At 43.8% G+C, this 11,747-nt stretch overlaps 1 long non-coding RNA gene across 3 annotated transcripts; it reads left to right on the forward strand.

Annotated features, from left to right (window-relative positions):
* Window positions 1-6,278: 6,278 nt before the first annotated feature.
* LOC125539281 lies at window positions 6,279-10,672 on the forward strand. 3 transcript variants are annotated; one of them, XR_007296784.1, is made up of 6 exons: window positions 6,279-6,898; window positions 7,011-7,230; window positions 7,852-8,057; window positions 8,616-8,767; window positions 9,327-9,453; window positions 10,428-10,672. It is a non-coding gene; the product is annotated as an uncharacterized LOC125539281 (long non-coding RNA). The 3 variants fall into 3 exon arrangements; XR_007296785.1 differs by having other exon boundaries at window positions 8,665-8,767; XR_007296786.1 differs by having other exon boundaries at window positions 7,011-7,215.
* The last annotated feature ends 1,075 nt before the right edge of the window (window positions 10,673-11,747 follow it).

The following is an 11,747-nucleotide window of genomic DNA, read 5'->3' on the forward strand; positions in this document are numbered from 1 at the left end:
CTCTCCTTATCAGGAGAACTTTGGCCGAACTATGTCCGGCTAGAATGGGATGTGGACGACGAAGAAATTTGCTGCCCACCCACCACCCACTTAGTAGCCTCTGTCGACGATTTAACCGACATGCTCGATTTCAACTCCGAAGACATCGACGACATGGACGATGATGCAGGAGAGGAACAGGAACCAGTGCCCACAGGGCGCTGGAGAACCACTTCACCACATGACATATACATGGTGGATATACCCAAAGAAAACAATGACGAAGAACGGCAGGATGCAGCGAAGAATAGCTCCCTCAAGAAGCAATCAAAGCGTCGGTGTAGGCGCCGCTCAAAATCCCGCCTCGGCAAAAACAACGATAACAGCGCAAGAGAAAATAACACTCCATTCGACTCCAGAGGAAACGATGACCACATTGACCCAGCGGCAGAGCATGATGAAACTGCAAACGGCGAACATAGTACGGATCCGATGTCCGAACATGGCGACGCCGAGGATAAACCTCATCAAACCCCCTCTGGGGAGGAAAACAGTCCGGATGAAGATGCACACATCATCCCGGAAACGCACTTGGAGCAAGAGAACCTCCGCAGAAGGCTTATTGCCATAGAGAGGAGTCTGAAGAAGCAGAAGCAAAGGCTTAAGGCCGCACAAAATACGCTCAACAGCAGGTGGAACAATGTGCTTGACAACAAAGAAAAGTATGGTGAAAGTTACCACACAAAGAGCTATCCAAAGCGCAAGTTGTTACCTGAATTCGACGATGAGGCCTTAGAGCCCGCACAGCCGAAAAATAAAACGACCAACCGGCCGGATCAACCACCTTGTGACCACGATAGAGCGGCTAACAAGGCCACACATAAGTCAACACACGATCTACGTGAGGACTTGCGCCAAAAATCCAATATGACCAGATCCATCTATGGATCTAGGAAGTGCGCTTCGGCACAAAACCAAAACCGAATACTACAACCGTCCGAACGCCATGATACATCCAAATACAGGGGTGCCGCACACCCCCTATGTTTCACCGATGAGGTGCTGGACCACGAATTCCCAGAAGGATTCAAACCAGTGAACATAGAGGCGTATGACGGGACCACATACCCTGGGGTCTGGATTGAGGACTTTATCCTCCATATCCATATGGCTCGTGGAGTTGATCTCCACGCCATCAAGTACTTGCCCCTCAAGCTTAAAGGACCAACTCGGCACTGGCTGAAAAGCCTCCCTGAAAACTCAATTGGAAGTTGGGAGGAGCTCGAGGATGCTTTTCGGGCTAATTTTCAAGGGACCTATGTCCGACCTCCAGATGCAGACGATTTAAGTCATAAAATTCAACAGCCCGGAGAGTCAGCCCGAAAGCTTTGGAATAGGTTTCTCACTAAGAAGAACCAAATCAGCGACTGCCCGAACGCCGAAGCCTTAGCAGCTTTCAAGCACAGCGTCCGAGACGAATGGCTCGCCAGACACCTCGGCCAAGAAAAACCGAGAACAATGGCAACCCGGACAAGCCTCATGATCCGCTTTTGCACGGGCGAAGATAGCTGGTTAGCCCGCAGTAGCACCAGCGACCCAAGCACATCCGAAGTCAGGGATGGCAATGGAAAACCATGATGTAGTAAAAGCAAGCATCGAAATAAAGAAGACAACCCAGATAATACGGCGGTAAACGCCGGATTCAGGGGCTCTCGACTAGGTCAGCGGAAAAAGCCTTTCAAAGGCAGCAGAGATGGACCGTCTAGCCTAAACAAAATTCTAGACAAACTATGTCAGATTCATGGCACCCCCGATAAACCTGCAAATCACACCCACAGAGAATGCTGGGTCTTCAAGCAGGCCGGTAAGCTAAACGCCGAACACAAGGGGAGGGAGACACCAAGTGAAGACGAGGACGAACCTCGCCAGCAAAGCACTGGAGGACAGAAAAAATTCCCACCCACTACAAGAAATATGTCAACTTATGACCTTCTGTCAGTGACCCTGGAAGAATTGGTCATAGATTTATGACCATTTGAGACCAATTGGTCAAAATCTGTTCGAGGGGCTCCAAACCCTAAACCATTGCGACCATTTTGGTCAGAAAGGTCATAATTTCCTTACACGAAATGGTCATAAAGCAAACAACGCTAGTCCGCTGCCTTATTTCTAGTTGTTAACGACCAATATAGATGGTCATAGCCTTGTAAATTGTGGTGGGTTGCTATGACTAGGCACCACCTCATCAGTTTTGCCTATGTGTCATGTCCATGTGGCAGTTTTTGCCCTAGGTTGTGAAGCAACCTATATTTCTGTCATTCCCAAAATTCCCAAAAAAATCTCATAAATTCTTTGGGTCATATCTTCGTCAAATATGTAAAAACCTTCCTTGCCTAGTTCAAAAATAATTCAAAAATATTCATTTTCCTATTCTATTCAGAGTAACAGTTTGTGAAGGAAGTACCACTTTGGCATGTCCAAATAGTATCCATTTTCTACAGTACTTTCCTATGCCCAAATAACCATCCTCCACCAAATGCCAGCTCAATCCATTCATTATTTTGAGCCGAGCTTCAACATTCGTATTTATGTCCAATGTGGTGGTTTTCAAAGCAAGTACCACCTAGGCTCCTCCTTTTGAGCTAAAAATTTGTGAAGACGGTCTTCTTAGTAACTAATCATCCTCAGCCAAAACTCACGCCCATTAGCCATGTACATTTCCCGTACCGCTAATCAAACACTTGGCTGCTAATTCATGTTTGAGCATCGATCGGTCTCCTCGTGAGAATCTTATGTTGTAATTTTGTTCCTAGCACCTACCTGGGGAGTGCTCAACCCACTAGACATGCCTAGGCTTCCCAAAACACATGGCAACGCCACGGTCACGCGGTGACCACGCGACGGGCATGCGAGTTTACGCGCTCTAGAGTTGGGGCCCTCGGCCACCGCCCAAACCTAGACGTATCACCACCAAATAATGTATTTATGATTAAATAGGTACTTATGTAACTAGAAATGATTTTTGGAAAAAATAAATAGCAAACTATGAGGCAGCTGCAGTTCAAATTTGACCCGCTTCCAGCTGAATCGGCGGAAATTTGTCCTTTTCATGAGAGGTGGATAAAAACATTTTACACCCAATCATCTTGTCAATTGTACATTAAATATGTACTAGTATTTTAGAAAATTGATTTGGTCAAATTTTGCAACAATTATTTGGTAGGTCCTTCACAAAAAAACCTCCTTTTGGGCACTCAAAAATGGAAAATGGTTTTTCGTCCAAAGAAAATGAAAACTTCCTTAGGCAACATTGTTTGCCATTCCAATATGCACCCTTGTGCACAATATGAGATCATTTGAACAAACTATGCCATGGATGTGGCCATAAGATTGATCATTTGGCTTGAAAGTCATTGATCTCCACACGTGATAGCTCGTTTCTGAGAACACTTTTTTAAAATAATTGCTGTATTACAAGTTTGTTATTTTTCCTAGGAACTTGGCCACATATAATGACACAATGCGAAGGTTTCCCAATTATTTGATTTTTTTTGAATTTTTTATGCCCGTTTCAAAATGCGGTCAAAACGGCGGGAATGACCGTTCCTAGCTAATGGTTGAATCTTGGAATTTTTTTGGTGTTTCTCTGATTAAATAGATACTTATGTACCTAGAAATGATTTTTTAAAAAAATAAATAGCAAACTATGAGGCAGCTACAGTTCAAATTTGACCCGCTTCCAGCTGAATCGGCGGGAATTTGTCTTTTTCACGAGAGGTGGATCAAAACTTTTTACACCCAACCATTTGGTCAATTGTGCATTAAATATGTCCTAGTATTTTATAAAATTGATTTGGTCCAATTTTGCAACAATTATTTGGGAGGTCCTTCACAAAAAAACCTCCTTTTGGGCACTCGAAAAATGGAAAATGGTTTTTTCGTTCAAAGAAAATGGAAACTTCCTTAGGCAACATTGTTTGCCATTCCAATATGCACCCTTGTGCATAATATGAGATCATTTGAACAAACTATGCCATGAATGTGGCCATAAGATTGATCATTTGGCTTGAAAGCCATTGATCTCCACACGTGATAGCTCGTTTCTGAGAACACTTTTTTAAAATAATTGCCGTATTACAAGTTTGTTATTTTTCCTGGGAACTTGGCCATATATAATGACACAATGCGAAGGTTTTACAATTTTTTGATTGTTTTTGAATTTTTTATGCCCGTTTCAAAATGCGGTCAAAACGGCGGGAATGACCGTTCCTAGCTAGTGGTTGAATCTTGGAATTTTTTTGGTGTTTCTCTGATTAAATAGATACTTATGTACCTAGAAATGATTTTTAAAAAAATAAATAGCAAACTATGAGGCACCTGCAGTTCAAATTTGACCCGCTTCCAGCTGAATCGGCGGAAATTTGTCTTTTTCACGAGAGGTGGATCAAAACTTTTTACACCCAACCATTTGGTCAATTGTGCATTAAATATGTCCTAGTATTTTATAAAATTGATTTGGTCCAATTTTGCAACAATTATTTGGGAGGTCCTTCACAAAAAAACCTCCTTTTGGGCACTCGAAAAATGGAAAATGGTTTTTTCGTTCAAAGAAAATGGAAACTTCCTTAGGCAACATTGTTTGCCATTTCAATATGCACCCTTGTGCATAATATGAGATCATTTGAACAAACTATGCCATGAATGTGGCCATAAGATTGATCATTTGGCTTGAAAGCCATTGATCTCCACACGTGATAGCTCGTTTCTGAGAACACTTTTTTAAAATAATTGCCGTATTACAAGTTTGTTATTTTTCCTGGGAACTTGGCCACATATAATGACACAATGCGAAGGTTTTGCAATTTTTTGATTTTCTTTTGAATTTTTTATGCCCGTTTCAAAATGCGGTCAAAACGGCGGGAATGACCGTTCCTAGCTAGTGGTTGAATCTTGGAATTTTTTTGGTGTTTCTCGGATTAAATAGATACTTATGTACCTAGAAATGATTTTTGGAAAAAATAAAGAGCAAACTATGAGGCACCTGCAGTTCAAATGTGACCCGCTTCCAGCTGAATCGGCGGAAATTTGTCTTTTTCACGAGAGGTGGATAAAAACTTTTGAAACCCAACCATTTGGTAAATTGTGCATTAAATATGGCCTAGTATTTTATAAAATTGATTTGGTCCAATTTTGCAATAAATATATTGTAGGTCCTTCACAAAATAAACTCATTTCGGGCACTCGAAAAATGGAAAACGAATTTTCCGTGCGAAGAAAATGAAAACTCCTTTAGGCAACATTGTTTGCCATTCCAATATGCACCCTTGTGCATAATATGAGATCATTTGAACAAAGTATGCCATGAATGTGGCCATAAGATTGATCATGTGGCTTGAAAGGCATTGATCTCCACACATGATAGCTCGTTTCTGAGAATACTTTTTTAAAAGAATTGCCGTATTTCAAGTTTATTATTTTTCCTGGTAACTTGGCCACATATAATGACACAACGCGAAGGTTTTGCAATTTTTTGTTTTTTTTGAATTTTTTATGCCCGTTTCAAAATGCGGTCAAAGCGGCGGGAATGACCGTTCCTAGCTAGTGATGGAATATTGGAATTTTTTTGGTGTTTCTCTGATTAAATAGATACTTATGTACCTAGAAATGATTTTTAAAAAAAATAAAGAGCAGACTATAAGGCAGCTGCAGTTCAAATTTGACCCGTTTCCAGCTGAATCGGCGAAAATTTGTCTTTTTCACCAGAGGTGGATAAAAACTTTTGACACCTAACCATTTGGTCAATTATGCATTAAATATGTCCTAGTATTTTAGAAAATTGATTAGGTCCAATTTTGCAAAAAATATATGGTAGGTCCTTCACAAAAAAACTCATTTCGGGCTCTCAGAAAATGAAAAATGTTTATTTTTGCAAAAAAACTCATTTCTCACTACACCTTTTTGAAGATATTTATCTTTTTTCATGTTTGTTATTTTTTCTGAAAACTCGTTCACATTTTGGTGACACAATGAAAAGGTTTTTTATTTTCTTTTTGAATTTCTCAGGTTATAAAAATAGCTGACATGATTTTAACATATTATTTTTAGACAACTATGACCAATTTAGATGGTCATAGCATCATATTGCATTCTAATTGGTCCGTAGACGTTTCACGCGGATCGTGCATCATACGCCGTCGGATGCTTGTGGATCCAACGGTTGTCCTCAACCCTTCCACACCAACCCCGAAACCCTAGCTGGTCATTTTCCATCCACCCCCCGCCTCCTTTCTTTCCCACATCCATCCATCTCCTCGTTGTCTCGCCCGACGGAGAGAGAGAGAGAGAGAGAGCTGCCTCCTCCCTTCCAGATCGCCACTGGCACCTCCCTCTGGCGGAGCTGGCCGCCGTCCATGGCCTCCCTCACGCCCCTCCCCTTCCCCCACCCAACCAAACCGCACGTCCATGGCTCGATCTCGTCGGGAACCAGGCCACCTGCAACCACCGGCCTCCATTGATCCAACCATCCATCCATGCCCGTAGCAGCACTCCCGCCGCCCGTGCTCCGTCCCCAGCAGCGCACCCCGACGCCTCGTCGTCCCCACACAGCCCGCGAGGCACCGGCCTTCCCAGATCCGATTGAGGCACCCCGCCTTCCTCTCCCTCGTCTCAGCTTTCTCCCAGATCCGACCGAGGCAACGCCGCCACCCCACCCACCATCGCCGATCTCTCCCCTCGCCATGCACCTCTCCCCTCGCCTTCCTCCTAGGCTCCAAGGCTCGACGCTCGCGAGGGGGACGCAGTGAGGCCGAGGTGGAGGACGGGGTGCCTGTTCGGCTGCTTCCGTGCGGCCGGCGGCGAGCCGCACGCCGGGCACGCCCGCGCCCAGCTCGTCTCCTCCTCCGGCGTCCCCAACCCCAAGGTATTTTCCTCTCCCGTCGTGCCCCACGTTGAGCCCGTGTGTTTCTCCTTCTCGAGCCAAGGTTCTGACGCTGTCATGCGCTCCTTTGGTGTTCTATTTTTCATGCCCGCAGATGTCGTCCGAGGCGGTCAAGGTGGTGCTGCCGGAGTCAGTGCACCAGCACTCCACCGCACACATGCGATGACGCAGGCGGCTGCTTAGGGTTCTGGCCAGATGTCGAAGGCGAGGCCCCGACCCGCCCCCAACCGCGCCGCCCCCGCCCGTGACGCCGTCTTTGCCGCGGAGTTCCAGAGTTCAAGGACCGAATCAGCGACGCCGTCAGTGACAAGCAGGTTCGACATCTTTCTCGGTTCTTTCCCCTGCATTCCTTTGGTAGCAGCACTAGTAGTATCTGTAATTTCTGCAGGAAATAACTAGTATCTGACTTCTAGGTCTTACAGTAGCATGACAGGCCCATATTTTCTCTTATGAAAATGAACAACCACTCATTTTGGCCATGTTGCAGTCACTTGGAAACATTATCGTAGCCTCTATGCATAGTCAGATAACCCAAAATATCTGCAGTCTGTCAATATTGTAAGAATCTTGCTCGTACCTGTTTGCTGCCGGACCACCAGAAAAATAAGCGAATGCAAGCCATCAGGTGACTTGTTTGTGTCTGCTTGCTGTGAAATTAGTCCATCCGCGTGGCTGTCCGGCCATGTAAAAGGAAACCTAGAAGTTTGCTCTGCATGGAACCGGTGGGTGGGCGCTTATGGACGGATTTTGCATAGAATGTCTAACTTTATTTGGGCTTGCTGATTGTTCATTTTGAGTTGGAGATGAAATTGGTTTGGGCACCATAATCTAGATTTTTATTTTTACCCTTTTGTCAAATTTGCATCGCACATTCGTTATATATATCAGAATGATTAAGAATCTGAAGGTAGGACTGTTTTTCACTCATCTCGCAGTTTCTGGGATGGGTGAGGATCATGGAGTGCTTTGGCTGTTCACAACTCGAGCGGACACGGTACTGGTCAGGTGCCATGGTGCCTGGTGCTTGCGTGGTTAGAAGCAACCTCTGGCTAATCCTCGGGTCATGGATGCCCTCTCACTCCCGTGCATTTGTCCCACTAAACCACTGCTGTAGCTCAAAGGACACTACAAATCTTCAATCGTATGTGTCATTCCTTCATACTACTATCTCTGCCCCCTTTATTAGCCTCAAATTTGGTTGGTCCTTTGTTCGATCAAATGCACAAATCGGATTTCTTCTTGGATGTCTATGTGTGCATTCTCTTAATTCTTTGATTAATGAAAGCAAAATACTGAAAATGTGCATGTTATGACTGGCCAATACACTGAGAAATAATAATGCTGTGCAACTTTATCAAGGATCGACTAGTTAGTTACTGGGAAGCATTATCGAATGTTGTTCTTCCCTGCTCTTACCGGCGTCCTTTTAATTAGCGTATTCTGAGCGAAAAATCTTTCTAATTTTCTTAGTTTCTGAGCCAAATTGGTTGCTGAACCCATTATATATCTGTCAACCCTTGCTGAGTGTTAAGTACTTGCTGGTTGTTATTATTGCTCTTTTTTATGAAGGAAGTTAGTGTTTAACATCTATCGCTTTAACGCCTAGCGACTAAACAATGTTTTGTTTCTGGTTAGTTAGGATGATTCGTCCGCTTGTATCCATTTTCCTGAACTAATTCCGTGTATTACTTCGTTTTAGGTTAATTTACTGATTTGGTTTCCTCTGCTGGTGATGCTTGTTCCTGAAGGCGCTGGCCAAGGAGCTGGTGCAGTCCAGGAAGGCGGTCAACCACCTCTACGAGAACAAGGCCCAGCTCAACTCCATCTCCATGCACCTCGGCAAGATCGTCGGTAATGGACACCCCCTGCATCGTATCTATCTTTCTAGATAGCATTCAGTATGATAACATTTAGTAATTTACAGCTGCTGTTCATGATGCTATTACAAACTCTGAAATCTGGTACTTTAGTCAAATGTGCTTCCTTTTTGAACAACTGTGCACCTTGGCGAGCTCGTCGGTAGCAAACAGTTTCTACTGGCCTCGTATCATTCTATACTAGTATGGATAGATAGCATCCAAGTTTGTTGTCTACTGACCTCTGCTGGTGTCTTGAAATTCTTGGGAATGGCCCGTCCGTCTGGACATGCAGTTAGTCTGAATCTGTTTTGGCAGCTAACATGCCTCGTCATTCTGACTACCTGCTTTCTCACTTCATGGCACTTGAGAACATTCATGTTCTGTTTTCTCCATTCTCACATTCTGGCATATATTACTTCAACGATCTCACAATGGCGGTTTAGGACATGCTTATCCTTGCAAAAAAAAACTGAGCTCAGGCAATACTAATGTTTATATCTATCATTCAGTACTACTGTTTATATCTAATCAAGACCTTATGATTTACACAGGTCGGGTTGTCGCAGGTTCCATGGAGCCCCCTCCCCTCGTCAAGCTCGGCGCCAAGAGCGAGGAGCTGCTCTTCGCCTCGCCTCGCCTCGCACAAGCAAAGTTGTCTAGTTGCAAGCAAATATTCATGTATGCTCTTTCACTAGTGTCGACCCTTGCTTTCGTTGTTAATAATACACGCATGCTCCACAACTAATATAGAAGATGCATTTCCATCCCATCTAGTAGGTGCTGACTCGACGCAAACAAATAAAATAAAATTAGTAGCTGTTGACTGCTCACACCCCATATATGCTGAACGATGCTAGCTGCTGTACAATGTGATGTTGCTTGCTTGATTGATGACTTGTTGTCATTAACTAGAAAAAAGAAGAAAACCTTGTCAATTTATTTGAGGAGAATCATGTAGCCCATTCATTAGACAACCAGTACTACTACTTGTATTTGCATGTTTGCTTGCTTGCTTGCTTGTAGCACTATCAAGTGTGAGGAAATCCAGTACTAGGATGTGTGGAGCTGGGACGCTGTTGGATCATTAGCACTTGTAACACTATCAAGTTAGTACTGATTGCAGATAGAAAACCTTGTAATTTTGTTTCCGTAAGCGAAACTTTGTGATTTAATTTCTGGAAGCTAAACATTGTAAGTCTATTAAGAAACTTGAGCAAAATCAGTCCACAAGTTAGTTGAAGTCACAAGTAAGTCTATTAATAACTTAGCACTGGTCAAGTTAGTTGGAGTCACAAGTGCTAAGTCTATCGACTTAGTTTTCTGCTGGAAGTCAAATCTCCTAAACACTAGAATGCTGAAATGTCAGGGTAGCAAGTACTAGCCCTGTGCTTCATTCTATGTACCGTTCTGGTGTCTGTGCATGTATGTGCTAGCTTTTTGTCTAGAATAGTGAGTTGATGCTTCTTTCTACAGAAATACAACATGTTAGCTCTATGGATGTTTATGTACCTGCAACTTTTGCCAGCTCTAACTTGGTTATATAACAGTTCAATTCAGTCAATCTTTCGGGTGTTGATACACTACTGTGCAAGTTCTATGGTATGTGAGTTCCTTCTATTGCTGCAAGCATTGACACAATATGTCTTGTGCAGGGAGCTCCACATCCGAGTCTCGTCCATCGTCGGCAGCAAGGAGCTGGGCCAAGGGGGCAAGCAGCGCTGCTGGTTACTTGGGGCACCATGGCGTGTGGCGGCCTATTTTGCTTCCAAGAGCAGTACTGTTTATTTGAAATTGAATGATGTACTCGGCTACCGCCTAGTAAAAAATTGAATGATTGTCATGTACTGTCTATGATGTAGTGAGCTTTAGGAGTGAAATGAAATTTTATTTGCTGTTGTATGTGTTATTTTCCTGTAATGTTGTGTACATTTTACTTGAACATTAAGTTCTCCAGAAAATGTTCTTACTGGACCTGATAGTGGCCACAGCCCAAATATACTTGTACTATTAAGATGCCATGGCCCAAAATAACCTTGGCTGAAAAGCTATTCAGAAGTACTATAAGAAGGCCTCGACTCAAATAGAAAATAGAAACAAAAAGGAAACAAACTCTGTGGAAAGGTAAAGGCCCATGATAGAAAAGGCCCAAAAACATCTAGGAAAAAATCATAAATGGGCCGAATTGTTGGGCTAGGCCCATGTAGAAAACTGAATTGGACCGAGCTGAATCTTGTGCCACATCAGCTTGCCACGCTGGATGCCTACGTGGCCTGGGGAGGTTGCTAGTGACCAAAACGCCACAGTAGAAGTATTTTGGTCGTAAACGTCTTTGACCATTCCAGAAGAAAGGTCGCTATAGTCAGTTTACGACCGCCAGCTTTTGACCTTCTATTTTTGGTCACAAAAAGGTCGTAAATGGAAATTTGTGACCTTTCAGTGACCAATAGTGGTGGTTACAGGTTGACATATTTCTTGTAGTGACCAAAGGTTAAAACAGTAAACATGATCCACGTGACGAAGAGGAGAAGCAAACACACACTCCGAGACATACGCGCCGTAGAGCCCGTCACTCCTAAGTTCAACCCCTGGTTGGCCTGCCCGATCACTTTTGATCGCAGGGATCACCCGACAAGCATCCGGCATGAAGGATTAGCTGCCTTGGTGTTAGACCCAATAATAAACGGATACCATCTCACACGAGTCCTTATGGACGGCAGTAGTGGTCTAAATCTGATATATCTGGACACCGTCCGCAAAATGGGGATAGACCCGACAAAAATCAGCCACAGTAATACTACCTTCAAGGGATTAATATCAGGCCCAGAGGCCCGCTCCACGGGCTCTCTAATACTAGAGGTTGTATTTGGTTCACCCGACAACTACCGAAGTGAGAAGTTAGACTTCGACATTGCTCCATTCCTAATCGGCTATCAAGCACTACTCGGAAGAACAACTTTCGCTCATTTTAATGC

Source organism: Triticum urartu, chromosome 2, assembly GCF_003073215.2.
Source record: "Triticum urartu cultivar G1812 chromosome 2, Tu2.1, whole genome shotgun sequence".
Lineage (NCBI taxonomy): Eukaryota > Viridiplantae > Streptophyta > Magnoliopsida > Poales > Poaceae > Triticum > Triticum urartu.